At 48.9% G+C, this 15,133-nt stretch overlaps 1 protein-coding gene across 1 annotated transcript in view; it reads left to right on the forward strand.

Moving 5' to 3' along the window:
- The first annotated feature begins 1,123 nt into the window (after nt 1–1,123).
- AZI2 (5-azacytidine induced 2) overlaps nt 1,124–15,133 on the forward strand; it is a 45,238-nt gene continuing 31,228 nt past the window's right edge. Inside the window, exon 1 of the mRNA XM_066585344.1 lies at nt 1,124–1,459. The gene's annotated coding sequence lies outside the window, so the exon portion shown is untranslated. The remainder of the gene's footprint in view (nt 1,460–15,133) is intronic.

Raw genomic sequence — 15,133 nt, forward strand, 5'->3', positions numbered from 1 at the left:
TTGCGAACGATCCACAGTTCAAGCCACCCAAAGGAAGACATGAGCGTCCGCAGCTTAATTAAAGCATGTGGATTAGTTTTGCAGACCTTCTGGTCCGGAAAACACATTGCAGCATGCTTAATTTTGCTGCGGTTCCTTCACGGACGGCTTCCGTTGAAGTCAATAGAAGCCGTCCGATCGCGGCCCGACCGCAGGTGAATTGCCTACGGGCCACAGATTCCTCAGGAAAGCAGGAGATGTAAAGAAAAAAAATCTCTACTTCCGCACAAATCAGCAGTGAAGACCCGGAGAGGTACGCAGGGTCCTCAGTCAGATTCCGCTGCAGGCTCCTGCCCGCCCGTGGCCACGAGGCCTATTGGTAAAAGATCAAAAGTTACCGGATTGTTCAAATTTGAACAACATCGTTCAGTGTAAACACGGCCAACGATGGAACGATGATTCATTCACTTAGTGTTCATTTTCTGTAGGCATGAAAATCATTGTCGCCTCGCTCGCTAATCATTCGGTTTAATAGCGCTCGTTCACCCGCGCTCAGTCACTGCGACAGCCAACTGGCCAATCCTGTAAAAAATAATAAACGATTTATCTGCCTGAGCAAACGAGCAAAGTGCGTCATCGATTGCTCGTCTGCTCAGGTGAACGATTATCGCTGCGTGTAAAAAAAAACGTACACAAATGTTTTTTTTTTTTTGTGGGACACAATAACGAAGCCATCTCTGCCTTAGTCCGGCTTCATACGTGTGTGAGCATAATTGCACACGCCTTAGCGCAACTTTTTGAGCTATGCGCTTTTTTGCATCCATGTCAACATATTTCACTGTACTTTTTCTGCCCGCAGGCTGTTTTTTTTGCACGCAGGACACTAGCATGCATTGAAATCTGAGTTCCAGGTGTTTTTTTCTAGTGTATGGTGTGTAACCCGCTTTTAGATTTTTCACTGCATAAATTAATTTAACAGCTATAATAAAATTTAATGAAGCCATAAAGCCGCCACTTTCCCTCCCAGCCCCGCGCATGCGCACTCGGCCCGAAAATGACTTCCGTGCCCGCCACTTCCCAACCATGACGCAAACAGACTAAACAGCCAATTGGAACATGCGGGAACACGTGACCGTCCCAGAAGCGAGGCTTGGAGCGCAGCGTGTCAGCAGCACAGAGCCGGTCTCCTCACGCCACTGCTGAGAGAAGGGCTGTGACCCGGCGCGCACTGTCCCCTGCTCCGCCATGGCTGTCCCCGCCGCCCCCGCTAGGCGGCAGACGTGCTCCCCGGTGGCCGCTCCTTCCCGGGACAGCCCCGCACAAGGCTGCCTGAAACAAAACTAAAAGTAACTGTGTGCCCGGAAGAGCCGCGGCTCCGCCCCCCCGTCCACGGAGCAGCTGTGCGGACTGCTGAGCGCCGTAGTGCCCGGAACAGAGCGGATCCTGGCGGGCTGAGAGACCCCACACCGCCGCCTGGGAGGTGAGTGTTAACCCCGTGAGTGCTGGAGCAGGTCACGTGTCAGCAGCCAGCTGGAGGGCAGGTATGGATACTGTACCCGGGCTGAGCAGGTTGGGGGGAGGCGGAGGCTGGGCTCATGCCAAGGGGTTGGATGACCGTAGCGGAAGACCTGCGATCGTTTGCGAACGCTAATTGTGAAGGTTCGCAGAAGATGGCGATGCGAGAGGCTTTCCGCTATGCACAGCGTATTGGGAAGCAGGCGCGCTCTCCCGTCCAGCCGGGGAGATTGTCCTATGAAGTAGCGAGTGGTTCTGCGCACTTATGCGCCATGATTTCCATGGAGACCGATTGCATGGAATTTGCGCTAAAATAGAGCACGCCGCGATTTCTCTTCCGCTTGAGGAATCCGCAACTCCTACCTGCGCGACTGAGGGAACCGGTGAAGGGCCATGTCCGTGCGAATGCCGTCCGCGTGAGCCCGGCCGCACACAGACCTACTATGAATTGCGTATTATGTGGGCAGAATACATGGCGAATGGCGTCCACAGAAGTACATTGCTTTTCGTCGTTCCGTCCGCACGTTTTCGTGTATTTGCGTGTAAACCCCTGACAGCGCAGCCTGGGAACGGCACAGCAGAGACACCCCCCCCCCCCCCTGAGCCACCAGTGGCGGGGGGCGAGCAGGGAGACGAGCACCTAGTCACACAGATGGGGGCATCCTCTCAGCAGCAGGATCTCGGAGGCCCCCGTAACGGGCCGACTCACACGAGCGTATAGGGATTGCGTATTATGTGGGCGCTATACGCTTGTGTGATGCGCCATAGCTCGCAGGCAATCCGCTACGTTGCCATACGCAGTTCCACTCAGATTACTGTCGGATGTTCGTCATCCCTGAGCGCAAAACGGATGCAGCGTGTTGTATTTTGCCGCGAGTATACGCATAACAGAGCCCGTTGCTCTCTTTTGTTGCATACAGGCTGCGGATATACGCGTCGGCGCGGGAAATAGAACAACCCCCCCCCCCAAAAAAAACAGCCATGTGAGCCCGGTCTTAGTATGTAAGCCGCCCCGTGAACACGGGAAGGAACGTAGAAGTGAAGCCTCCAGCAGTGTGATCACAATCAGGGACTCACGTGCAGCAGTAATACCGCGGTAGCGCTTGTTCACACCCACGGTTTGTTCTGCACAGACATCCTGATGATTAATCAGCCCACAATTGCAGGAAATGAAACACATCGACTTCAACAGTTCTATTCGCGAGCGTTATTCTTAGTCGGACCAGAGGGACTACCGCTTTTTTTAAACCCGTTGACCTCAATGGGGAATAAAAGAAAATGTTCAGTTTTTGCCCCCCTGCTACCCAAGCGGTGAGGCCTCCCGCACAGGTGCTTTTTTCCATGGCGCTTTCAATGGAGCCTCTCGGACAGGCGCTGGGTTTTCAGGTGGGGTCTGTTCTATTTTCCCCCATTTGGTGCACCTCCTCGGTGATGGGCAGGGCTAAACGCCGGTGTCAGCTGCAGCGGCTGAAAACTAAAGTAAATCGCAGCGCTTTGCCATACGCCTGTGTGAGGGGGGCCAAATGCTTGACGGGGGCGAACTCCAGTGAGAACAAGCCCTAAGTGGTCAGACTCCAGTCTTACACAGGCAGGCTGCGGACTATAGAAGATGGCGGGGTGTAAAAGTAAGGCCCCTCTCACACGGGCGTATTGTCATTGTGCGGCACGCCTGCCACCCACGATGCCAGCAGCTCATTGATTCCTATTGGGCCACTCACTTTTTTTGACATGCACATATGACTCACGTGAAAAAAAAAAAATTGTGTGTGCGTTCCAAGGTAGTCTGTGGGGATTGGCGCACTCAGCAAGTGCGCGTGACATTGCGTTTTTGCGCGTCTCTCCACGCAGTGCGTCACTGCTCACGCCCATCTGACCCGGCATAAAGCGGATTTAGTCTTGTATAGTGACCAACGGCAGCCGGAATGATATGAACGATAGAAGAGCTCTTCACGTTTGTAATGCACCTTACAGATGATCAATATGGCCGCCATTGGTGACGAGGCGGATGTCAGTATTATATATCCCGCCTCTCCCACTGGCTGATTCCAGAAGACCGGCAGCGGCGGTGATCATCTGTAAGGGTCTTCCATCTATTTCTGTCATTCTGGGTGATGGACGCCAGATTTCGGGTTTCCTCTGTTGTCTATTTTAGCACTATATACTGTTAGTAATAATTATATACTCTGAATGAAATAATTCTGGATTGCGTTTTCTTAGAACTTTGTATTCCGCCGTTCCTCTGCTGTTCTTCCTGGAAGTTTGGAAAAAAAATGTCAGCTGAGTTAAACTTCTCCTTGTCATTTGGCTTTTATGACTCTTCACTTTGACAAGGGGAATAAACAGTCGGTTGTCAATGTATTTCTAGGAGTAGTTTATAGGCATGTGACCTCCTTTCTCCACACATTTGTTATTACTTAGTAAATCTTTACATTTCTCATCAGGCATGTCAGCATTGACGATCTCTGCTACAAATCCAATGACTTACAGTTTGTCTTCTCTAGTTGGGATATATATATATATATTTTTTTTCTTTTTCTTCTCCATCCGGTCCAGTCTAGCATGATGACTTCTTATTGTTAAACAGTTTGTGTGAGATCTCTGTCCCCTCATTTCTGCAGCCACCTTTAGCCTCTATAGCAACACACAGTCAGACCAGACCCTTAAATGAAGGCTCAGACAACATAGTATTTAGCACTGCTCTCCCACAACTATTGCCTCTAAGGGTGGTCATGCATATTAGCTTGACGTAGGTGGTTGGTTGACCGCCAGGTAAACTATGATTTTGGCAGTACAGCTATACACCCTTTAGTACATATTGGCTGTTGCAGTGATTTAGAGCCATCATGCGTCTTCAGTGTTAGCCAGTGAAGGACAAACTATCTTTCTGGGGATGGTCTTTCAAGGAGAGATCAATCTTTTATGGATCGCTTCTTTCTGGAGGATCATTGTTTATGAACTATTTCAAACAAAATAATCAACTTTAGGCCTCCTTCCCACGAGCGTGACGGGGTCCGCCGCGTAATATTACGCAGTGAAGCCCGTCACGGCGCCCCCCAGAGCCCCTATACTTACCTGCGGGAGATAGCGTGAAATCGCTTCCCCGCCCACCGCCGCCGCGTCACCGCCGCGTCACCGGCCGTGTCACGTGCACGGCCGGCCGTATCACGTGACGCGGCCGGCCGCGTCATATGGCGTCATATGACGCGCGGCGGTGGGCGGGAAAGCGTTTTTTCACGCTATCTCCCGCTGGTTACAGCGGGAGATAGCGTGAACGGACGGCTTCCATTGACTGCAATGGAAGCCGTCAGTGCGTACAGCCCGTCCTCACCCGCAGAAAATAGAGCATGCTGCGGGTGAGGACGGGAGAAATCGCGGTGCGTAATTCCGCGCTGGAATTACGCATCGTGAGCATTGTGCTATTAGGTTCAATAGAACCTAATAGCTGCGGGCAACGCAGCGGATTTTCGCCGCAAATTACGCGGCGGAAATCCGTTCGTGGGAAGGAGGCCTTATTCTCTACAGGGGCAGCTTAATGGGGTTCCTGAAATACTAACCTACTTCTGTGAGGGCAGGCAGTCTGTTAAAGTAACACAAAAAATTAATCACTGGTTCGATCCCCCTGTCCTTCCCTCCAGGTTTGGTTTACATTATCACAGCAGTGATGTGCCTCTATACGAAACATAGGACCATTTGCTGGCCTCAGTGGTCCGTAGTACAGAAATCGGCCGGACCCAATAGCACATGCAATAGTAATATCGGCCCCTTCCTCTTGACGAGAACATCCTCTAAGTCTAGGATCTGTGACGGACTCTCCAGCTGGCGGTTCCTTCGCAGATGTGATACCGGCCTTACCAGAATGTGACTGCCTGTGGGAAGAGACTGTAAGAGGAGGATGATAGAGGTCCTGCATCAGCAGTCACCTGGCATGGCTCTGTAAGGAAGGCTCAGGCAGCCAAGAAGCTGAGATGCTAATGGACTGCAGAACACTGCGCTACAGACAGAGCGTCCTGACCTTGTGTGATGCCTCACACAATACCCGAAGTTGGCATCAGGGCTGTGTTGTCAGGTTGGGCAGGCGGCCTAGAACCTGCATGTAAACCTGAGAAATCTGTTCTAGAATTCAAAGAGTAGGTCGGGCAGCCCATTGTGAGGGCCAGAAACACTAACTGGGAATCAGCCTGGCCCAAATGCCTTCATATAGTGCTGTAATAAGGTTGACACACAGTGCTCACGTTATACCCCCATATAGTGCTGGAATAATCCTGACGTGCACTGCTCACATTATATCAGCATATAGTGTTGGAATAATCCTGACGTGCACTGCTCACGTTATATCACCATGTAGTGTTGGAATAATCCTGACGTGCACTGCTCACGTTATATCACCATATAGTGTTGGAATAATCCTGACATGCACTGCTCACGTTATATCACCATGTAGTGTTGGAATAATCCTGACATGCACTGCTCACGTTATATCACCATGTAGTGTTGGAATAATCCTGACACACAGTGCTCACATTATACCACCATATGGTGCTGGAATAATCCTGACGTGCGCTGCTCACGTTATACCCCCATATGGCGCTGGAATAATGCTGACGCGCGCTGCTCACGTTATACCCCCATATGGCGCTGGAATAATGCTGACGCGCGCTGCTCACGTTATACCCCCATATGGCGCTGGAATAATGCTGACGCGCGCTGCTCACGTTATACCCCCATATGGCGCTGGAATAATGCTGACGCGCGCTGCTCACGTTATACCCCCATATGGCGCTGGAATAATGCTGACGCGCGCTGCTCACGTTAGACCCCCATATGGCGCTGGAATAATGCTGACGCGCGCTGCTCACGTTATACCCCCATATGGCGCTGGAATAATGCTGACGCGCGCTGCTCACGTTATACCCCCATATGGCGCTGGAATAATGCTGACGCGCGCTGCTCACGTTATACCCCCATATGGCGCTGGAATAATGCTGACGCACGCTGCTCACGTTATACCCCCATATGGCGCTGGAATAATGCTGAGGCGCGCTGCTCACGTTAGACCCCCATATGGCGCTGGAATAATGCTGAGGCGCGCTGCTCACGTTAGACCCCCCATATGGCGCTGGAATAATGCTGAGGCGCGCTGCTCACGTTAGACCCCCATATGGCGCTGGAATAATGCTGAGGCGCGCTGCTCACGTTAGACCCCCATATGGCGCTGGAATAATGCTGAGGCGCGCTGCTCACGTTAGACCCCCATATGGCGCTGGAATAATGCTGAGGCGCGCTGCTCACGTTAGACCCCCATATGGCGCTGGAATAATGCTGAGGCGCGCTGCTCACGTTATACCACCATATGGCGCTGGAATAATCCTGACGCGCGCTGCTCACGTTATACCCCCATATGGCGCTGGAATAATGCTGACGCGCGCTGCTCACGTTATACCCCCATATGGCGCTGGAATAATGCTGACGCGCGCTGCTCACGTTATACCCCCATATGGCGCTGGAATAATGCTGAGGCGCGCTGCTCACGTTATACCCCCATATGGCGCTGGAATAATGCTGAGGCGCGCTGCTCACGTTATACCCCCATATGGCGCTGGAATAATGCTGACGCGCGCTGCTCACGTTATACCCCCATATGGCGCTGGAATAATGCTGACGCGCGCTGCTCACGTTATACCCCCATATGGCGCTGGAATAATGCTGACGCGCGCTGCTCACGTTAGACCCCCATATGGCGCTGGAATAATGCTGACGCGCGCTGCTCACGTTAGACCCCCATATGGCGCTGGAATAATGCTGAGGCGCGCTGCTCACGTTAGACCCCCATATGGCGCTGGAATAATGCTGAGGCGCGCTGCTCACGTTAGACCCCCATATGGCGCTGGAATAATGCTGAGGCGCGCTGCTCACGTTAGACCCCCATATGGCGCTGGAATAATGCTGAGGCGCGCTGCTCACGTTAGACCCCCATATGGCGCTGGAATAATGCTGAGGCGCGCTGCTCACGTTAGACCCCCATATGGCGCTGGAATAATGCTGAGGCGCGCTGCTCACGTTAGACCCCCATATGGCGCTGGAATAATGCTGAGGCGCGCTGCTCACGTTAGACCCCCATATGGCGCTGGAATAATGCTGAGGCGCGCTGCTCACGTTAGACCCCCATATGGCGCTGGAATAATGCTGAGGCGCGCTGCTCACGTTAGACCCCCATATGGCGCTGGAATAATGCTGAGGCGCGCTGCTCACGTTAGGCCCCCCATATGGCGCTGGAGTAATGCTGAGGCGCGCTGCTCACGTTAGACCCCCCATATGGCGCCGGAATCATTTATACCCCTCCCCAATACTGTGGATCTCCCCATGCTGTAGGCATGCATACTATGCTCCAGAGGTGGCCAGATAAGCCTTATAAGCAGCCATGTTGGGCACCTACTTTTCAGGATGCTCAGTAGCCGAAAAGGCTGCATAGTTGCCCGTCTCAGGGATATTGTTAGCGGTGTAGCGATTGTGATGACCGTGCAGATATTGTAACGGTGAATGTATATGTTGCGGTTTTGTATCCTTTTGTCCAGACTGCACATGTGTAGCGACATATAGTACAGCACATGTAACCCCTGCGTGTCCTGCAGATTGCCAAACCCGCAGCGTGTCCCTTATGCCGCGCCTTTTGCCCCCCAGTCCGGGCTCACACGGATGTGCGGTGAAATGCTTTGGGTGTAATGCAGTGTTTTACCGCTTTGTATGGCAACGATTTGTGACTGCGTATGACGGCATGTCTCACGCAGGCCGTTATGTGCGCTCTTCCTGGGTTTCTCTGTATTTCGTAATTTTTTTGCTCTGTCGCTTAGCGACGGTACGTATAAGCGCCGCACATATGCGATGATCACGCACCCATAGAAAACAGTAGAGCCATATCTTGCATGATAAGCTATAAAATAGAACCTGCCGCGTTATTTTTTACGTACGTATTATACGCAATGTACAGACGCAAATGTGACCGGATCAATGAAAATCTATCTACTTTTATGGACTCCATTCACTGCATATTATGTACGTGTACATCGTAATACGCTAATAAATTACACCCCTAAATGTAGGTGGGTAAAACTGCTTGTGACACTTGTAGGTGCAAGAATAATGAGCCCCGGCCACAACAGGAACCTGCAGCTATTCCAAACACAGCGCTCCACCCGCCGGGAACCACATGGGAACAGAAGCTACCCAACGTGATGAAGCAATAAATAAATAGACAAAGCTTTATTAGAAAATAGTCAAACCCCAAGCCATAAATACCGCTACATGGTGTCAACAGTCTCATTTATAGAGCTATGATGTAACCTTTATCTTACAAGTTATGCAAGTTCTCCTTGTCTCAGCACAGAGCAGTGACCTCACCGGGACGCACTCACTCACATGATCGGCCACGGCGCGTAGCGGTGACCTCACCGGCACGCACTGGCGTGATCGGCCCACGGCGCGTAGCGGTGACCTCACCGGCACGCACTGGCGTGATCGGCCACAGTACAGTTAGATGAGTACAGAGTAACACCTAATCATGGATTTTAGGTGACAGACTTGTCTGCAGCCACAGAAGATGATTCCAGATAGACAAGATCGCCAACAATAGCAACATAATGACAGGAGCCACATGCCTGAAACGAAACAGAAACAAGTTATCACTCTTCATCTTAACCCCTTAGTGACCTGCCTGTGCCTCAGGCCTCATGCCCACAACCGTGTTTTCACCATGTATCACAGACGCGTGATACGTTGTGAACGGAGTCACTGAAAGTCAGTGTGGACACTGCGTATCGAAACGCTACAGAAATAAATCGCAGCACGCTCCATATTACCGCGGATCACACGTGGATGGGCTCTATTCACCTTGATGGGAGCTTACGATCCGCAGTGAACCCGCAAATACATTTATACACTGCGGATTTGAAGGTTAGAATCAATTAGAAAGGTGAGGTTGCTGATTTTTTTTCTTGCGCTTGAAAGAAAGCGCCATCTGCGATCTCCCGCAAGCAATAAAAAAATCAGTTTAAGGACGACTCGTCTTGCCTCCGGTGTGAAAATCCACATGAAAAATCTGGGCGTGCCGAGGACATGAGGCCTTAGGTGACTTAAGTTCAGTGCCAAGTTTTACATGAGATATAAACTTAAAATTGGAAAAACTCTCCCAAAAATTTAATGTGACTTTTGTGGCACATTCACACTGGCAAGTTTTGTGCACAAAATTCGCACTGAAATAAAGCAAAAAATTTGGCTGATTCTGCTAAGTGTCAGCTGGCTCCACTAATCAGAGCTGGCGCTCGATGCACCAATCACAGCCATTCAATGAATGGCTGTGATTGATGCATCCAGTGCTGGCTGTGATTGGCTGAGCCAGCTGACACTTAGCGGCCTCAACCAATCAGAGCAATCTCTTGCTGGAGGCGGGGATTCCTATCCTCATAACTAGCCATAGATGCTTTGTCGGCCATGACAAGTGCCCGACGGCCTGTACAGAGCTCTGGAGAACAGCGCCGCCAGCTAGGTGACAATTTTTTTTCAGCATCCTTGGCTGCGTTTTCAGCTGCAGGAATGCATGACAACGCTCCTGAAACCGCAGTCAATGCAGCGTATGCATTTTGTGTTTGAACTATGGATTTCAGTTCACTTAATCCTCCACCCCGTTCATGATGTACCCTAATGCACAATGAGCATCAGCTAGTGGGAGAAGCTGGTGCGGCCATCTTTGTTTCTCCAGGCCTGGAGAGTCTCTTTAATACACAACCTTTTTAGACAAGGAATTATTTTTCAGGTCACTCCAGATAACATATATTTGCACTGGATTAAAGAAAAATGTAATATCCTTTCTTTTTTGCAGTGTTAAAAGTAACAGCAGAATATTATAGTCAATAGAACTTGAAAATTCAACTTTTTTTTTTCTGGTCTGTGCCGTGTATTAGAAACCCTTCCTATAATGTAACTGGGATGTATGAATGACACCTAGTGGGAGTGCTCAGAAGAGGGGGCGGAGCCTAACACCACCTTGTTCCTTCCTGTCAGCCTGACACCCCCCCCCCCCCCCCCCTAGACAACCCCTTTTAATCTGGGTCTGTATGAAAAATGCTCTTTTTCAGGCTACATCGAATTTGGTGGGGAAAATAGGGCCACCCTATGGTGGCCAAAGCCTAGCGCTTACATTTGTTCTGGAACCGTCTTCAGTATTGAAGATGTTGATTGTGAGCCTTAAGGACATTGTTTATATGGCAGCAGAACCTGCGCCGGGGACGTTATTGATAAATTTGGCCCATTCTATTTTGGGCTGTACATTGTAGATTTAGTGTTTTTATTTCACCACCTGAAGCTTTTAGAGAAGAGCGTTGCCCTTTAAGCCGCTGTCGGGGATGTTTCCCGAGTCATCTCTTATTTAAAGGTGTGTAACTTGTCAGTTCCTGCCGTGACTCAATATCAATCAATTTTACAGCCCAGCAGGCAGTTCTCTGTGCAAAATGTCAAAGAAATCTTTCATGTATTCTTATTTACTGTTCCCATAAATAGACAACACCAGGACTAGTAAAGTGTCCGTTACCCTCTATTAGTATAGCAACTTGCTGTCAGTAAGACCGGCGGAACATGGACGGGTTGGCTATACAGTGGAATCCGACCCTGAGCCTGCTGGTGACCCCGGCGTACCTGTCTGGAATGTTCTTAGCCCGTACTGCGGATGGTCCGGCCGGCACACATGCGCAGTGCAGATTTTGCTGCGCTGTCACTAGGTGATGATGCGGATCCCATGGCCTTTCCACTTTAATGATTGCGGAAGGCCTCAAGGTGGACAGCTTCCATTGACTTCAAGGAAACCGTCCGCATGGAATCTGCCTAAAAGTAGAGCAAGCTGCGATTTTATTTTTTTTCTTCCGTGAGCGGAAAATCGCAGTTTATTTCCACTCGTGTGCAGGAGAAATCTCTTTTCCATTGCATACTGTGGAAGGTATTTGCTGCGGAATCCGGAAGCGGATACCTGCCCCAGATTCCGCAATGCAAATCTGCCCGTGTGTAGCCGACGTAAAGAGGAGAGGTGGACCACAACTGATACACAGGGTGGGCTACAGATAAATGGCTCCCATCGACAATATTGCAACAGGAGGGACAAACAAGTGGATTTTGGTTTTTATTTTAATTTACCCACATGTTGCTACAGATGCTGGAAGTGGTCCCTATTCACTTCTATGCACCTCGGCTGATGCTGCCCGCAGCTCTTCAACAGTGATGCTGTGGAAATTGTTTGCAATGGTTTCCTTGATCCAATCCCGGTTTCTCCTTTAAAATTTCCCCACAAATTAAAAAAAAATGCATTTGGAGAAGTCGGAGGAATGTGGTGGCCATAACCCCTTGCTCATAGTTCGCCCTTCCGTAAATGGTTCATGAACCCGTGCCAGTGAGTCGCGGAGGTGTGATATGTTGCTCTCTCTTGCTGGGGAAAAGTAGTACATTCATTCTTGTGTCAATTGGTGGTAAAACTGTTCAAATGTGTCCTGCGTTCAGTTGATTCAAAGAAAATTGGACCGACTACTCCTGTTCCTGACACTGCGCACCAAACGCCAATTTTCTGGTAGTGCAGAGGGGTTTTCAGTACAGCAGTACCTTGTATTCTTCAAAGTCACATGACGTCCTAAACAAAACCACGCTTCTTCCATCATAAAGTATAATCATGGGTCCAAAAGTCCTCTAGCAAGCATGGCCAGCAACCACATACAGTAATCGATGCATTTAGCTTTGGTTTCAGGTCCAGAACCGTCGGCACTCCCTGACCGCGTCCTTCATGATGCACCAATTTACTGCGGGAATCTCCAAATTGATTTTTGAGGTATATTTGCAATTCGCTGCTGAATGTCACGGACGTCTTCGAATGCCCAGACTGACGGAGACCTCATTTTCTTCATGTTTGTGACAAACCCGGTTTGATGGCATTCCTGAACTGGGCTCTGAATGCAAAGTTTGGCAGGTGGTTTTGTTCCTGGGTACTTGTCTGTGAAGGCTTCTTATGTTTCCTTAATTGATCCGCTTCTTACATGGACAGATAATGTTCCTCCTAAAACAGTGAATAGTTATTGCGGAAGGCTGATACAAAATGCACAGACCAATACATAGGGGGATAAACTAAAGCCAGTACGTTGCACATGGAGCGACGCGACTTCGTCAGATGGTACAAGGGGCTGCGGCCTCTTCAAAGACTGTGGTGCCGGGATTGAAAGCGAGCTACTTTTCAGTGTCGCACCTCGTACAACTGTGTGTATGTGTATCATTGGCCCTTGGTGGACTTTTCTTATGTCCAATTGCTGTATTCAATGTGCAGTCGGGAAGTATAGCCTTATATGTCCCAGCAGCACTTGGATCAAGTCTTAAACCGGTCGTCTCATAATAGACTACTGGTAACCACCCTGTTCCCCGAAAATAAGACAGTGTCTTATATTAATTTTTGCTCCCAAATATGCGCTAGGTCTTATTTTCAAGGGGTGTCTTATTTTTCCATGAAGAATTCACATTTATTGAATTAAAAAATGCACATTTATTATATACTATACAGTAGTTGTCATCACAAACCAGCATAACCAGACAAACTGTGAATCCTATCAAGAATTTCTTGTTCCTACCATTATTTCCATGTACACACTGCCTGGAGACTGTAATGATCACCCCCTAAAGAATCAAAGTGACACACTGGTTGCCTGACACACACAGGGCCACAAAAAATATGGGCTGTAAAGTACCTGGCTGCCACAGACTGTCTGGAGACTGTAACGATCACTCACAGCAGTTCCTGGACCGCTTGCACAGCAGGGATGCTATTGCAGTTTCTGGCCACCAGGGGGAGCTCTTCACAGCTGGGACAGACCTAGGTCTTACTTTCAGGGAAGGCCTTATATTTATCACTACAGCAAAACCTCTACTGGGTCTTATTTTCAGGGAAACACGCTATTAGGATATTCTAGCACAAGTATTTCTGGTGGCCACACAGCCCTGCTACATGCACTGTTCATCCCATACAAGAGGGATCAGAAGCAGCACAGCACTGGAGATGAAAGATCTGTGATGTCACCGTCATGTTCTGCCCCTGATCAACATGATGGTGACGTTCATCCCGAGTGAATGACTTGCATGCTCCGCCCCTGATCACATCAAACGTCCTGCATCCTTGTGCAGATTTACAGGTGGACTACATACCCCCTGCGGCTTTAGTTGCTATGGAATACTAATGAACACCTAGCCGGATAGCAGATGGAGGGACGGGCTGCATCTCAATGGGGAGGGTGCAGCTGTGCTGGTGGAGAAGATAGCTAGAAGGCTGGAGGAGTGTTTAAACTAGGGACTACGGGGGAGGGCAAAAAGAGAAACGGGGGTAGTCAGTGTAGTGAGTGACCTGGGGCCAAGTAATGGGAATGGGGGTCAAGCAGAGGGTAGGGTTAGTACAGTTAGAACTGACAGAACAGCTAGTAGTACCATTAGTAGCAAAATTAAATTAAGGAACAAAAATAACTATAAATTGTATGGCAATGAATGCAAGAAGTCTGATCGGCAAAGTTGCTGAGCTTGAAGCAAGAGTGATGAAAACTATGATATAGTTAGAATAACAGAAACATGGCTTGATAAGTGCGATTGGGCGGTGAATTTACAGGGTTACAATCTCTTCAGAAGAGACGCTGGAAACCAGAAAGGGGGAGGGGTACGTCTATATGTTAAATCCTACTTAATGCCGAGGCTACGAGAGGATATAGGGGCAGGAGATTAACATGTTGAATCTCTGTGGGTAGAAATACAGGAAGAAAAAAATAACAAAATACTGATAGTGGTTTTCTATAGGCCACCGAAAGCAACAGAAGAAACTGAAATCTTATTAAGGCAGATAGAAGAGGTGTCAAACCGCAATGAAGTAATTATTATGGGGGACTTTAATTATATAGATATAATATGGGAAGACAAAACCTGCAAATCTAACAGGTGATAAGTTCTTGAGAACAATTAAAGGTAACTACCTCACCCAACTTGTGCGGGAGCCAACTAGATGGAGGGCCACTCTGGATTTAGTATTAACTAACAAACTGGACCGAATAATGGGGGTGCAGGTGGAGGGACACTTTTGGGGAACAGTGACCACGATAAAATTTAATTTCCAGCTGTTTAAATAGAAGCTTTACCAGGGAGCGACAAAAAAACTAATTTTAGTAAAGCAAAGTTTGATCAGCTCAGAGCTACAATCGGTAACATTAATTGGAACAACATCCTCAAAAATATCAGTACAGACAGCAAATGGGAAAAGTTTAAAAACATCCTAATTACCTCATGTGAGCAGTTCATACCCATTAAAAATAAAAGAACTGCAAGTAAAGGAAACCAATGTGGCTCGACAAGACTGTAAGGGAGCAATAAACGAAAAAAAGAAAGCGTTCAAACTACTAAAGCAAGAAGGCAGGGAAGAAGCACTAAAATCATACAGGGAAAAAACAAAATATGCAAAGGAAAGATAAGAAGTCCTAAGGTGGAGGCAGAAAGATCGATTGCCAAAGAGAGCAAAAACAACCCTAAACTATTCTTCAATTCTATTAACAGCAAAAGGATTTGCACTGAGAGCACTGGCATTTTAACAAAT

Source organism: Eleutherodactylus coqui, chromosome 12 (assembly GCF_035609145.1).
Source record: "Eleutherodactylus coqui strain aEleCoq1 chromosome 12, aEleCoq1.hap1, whole genome shotgun sequence".
In the NCBI taxonomy this organism is placed as follows: domain Eukaryota; kingdom Metazoa; phylum Chordata; class Amphibia; order Anura; family Eleutherodactylidae; genus Eleutherodactylus; species Eleutherodactylus coqui.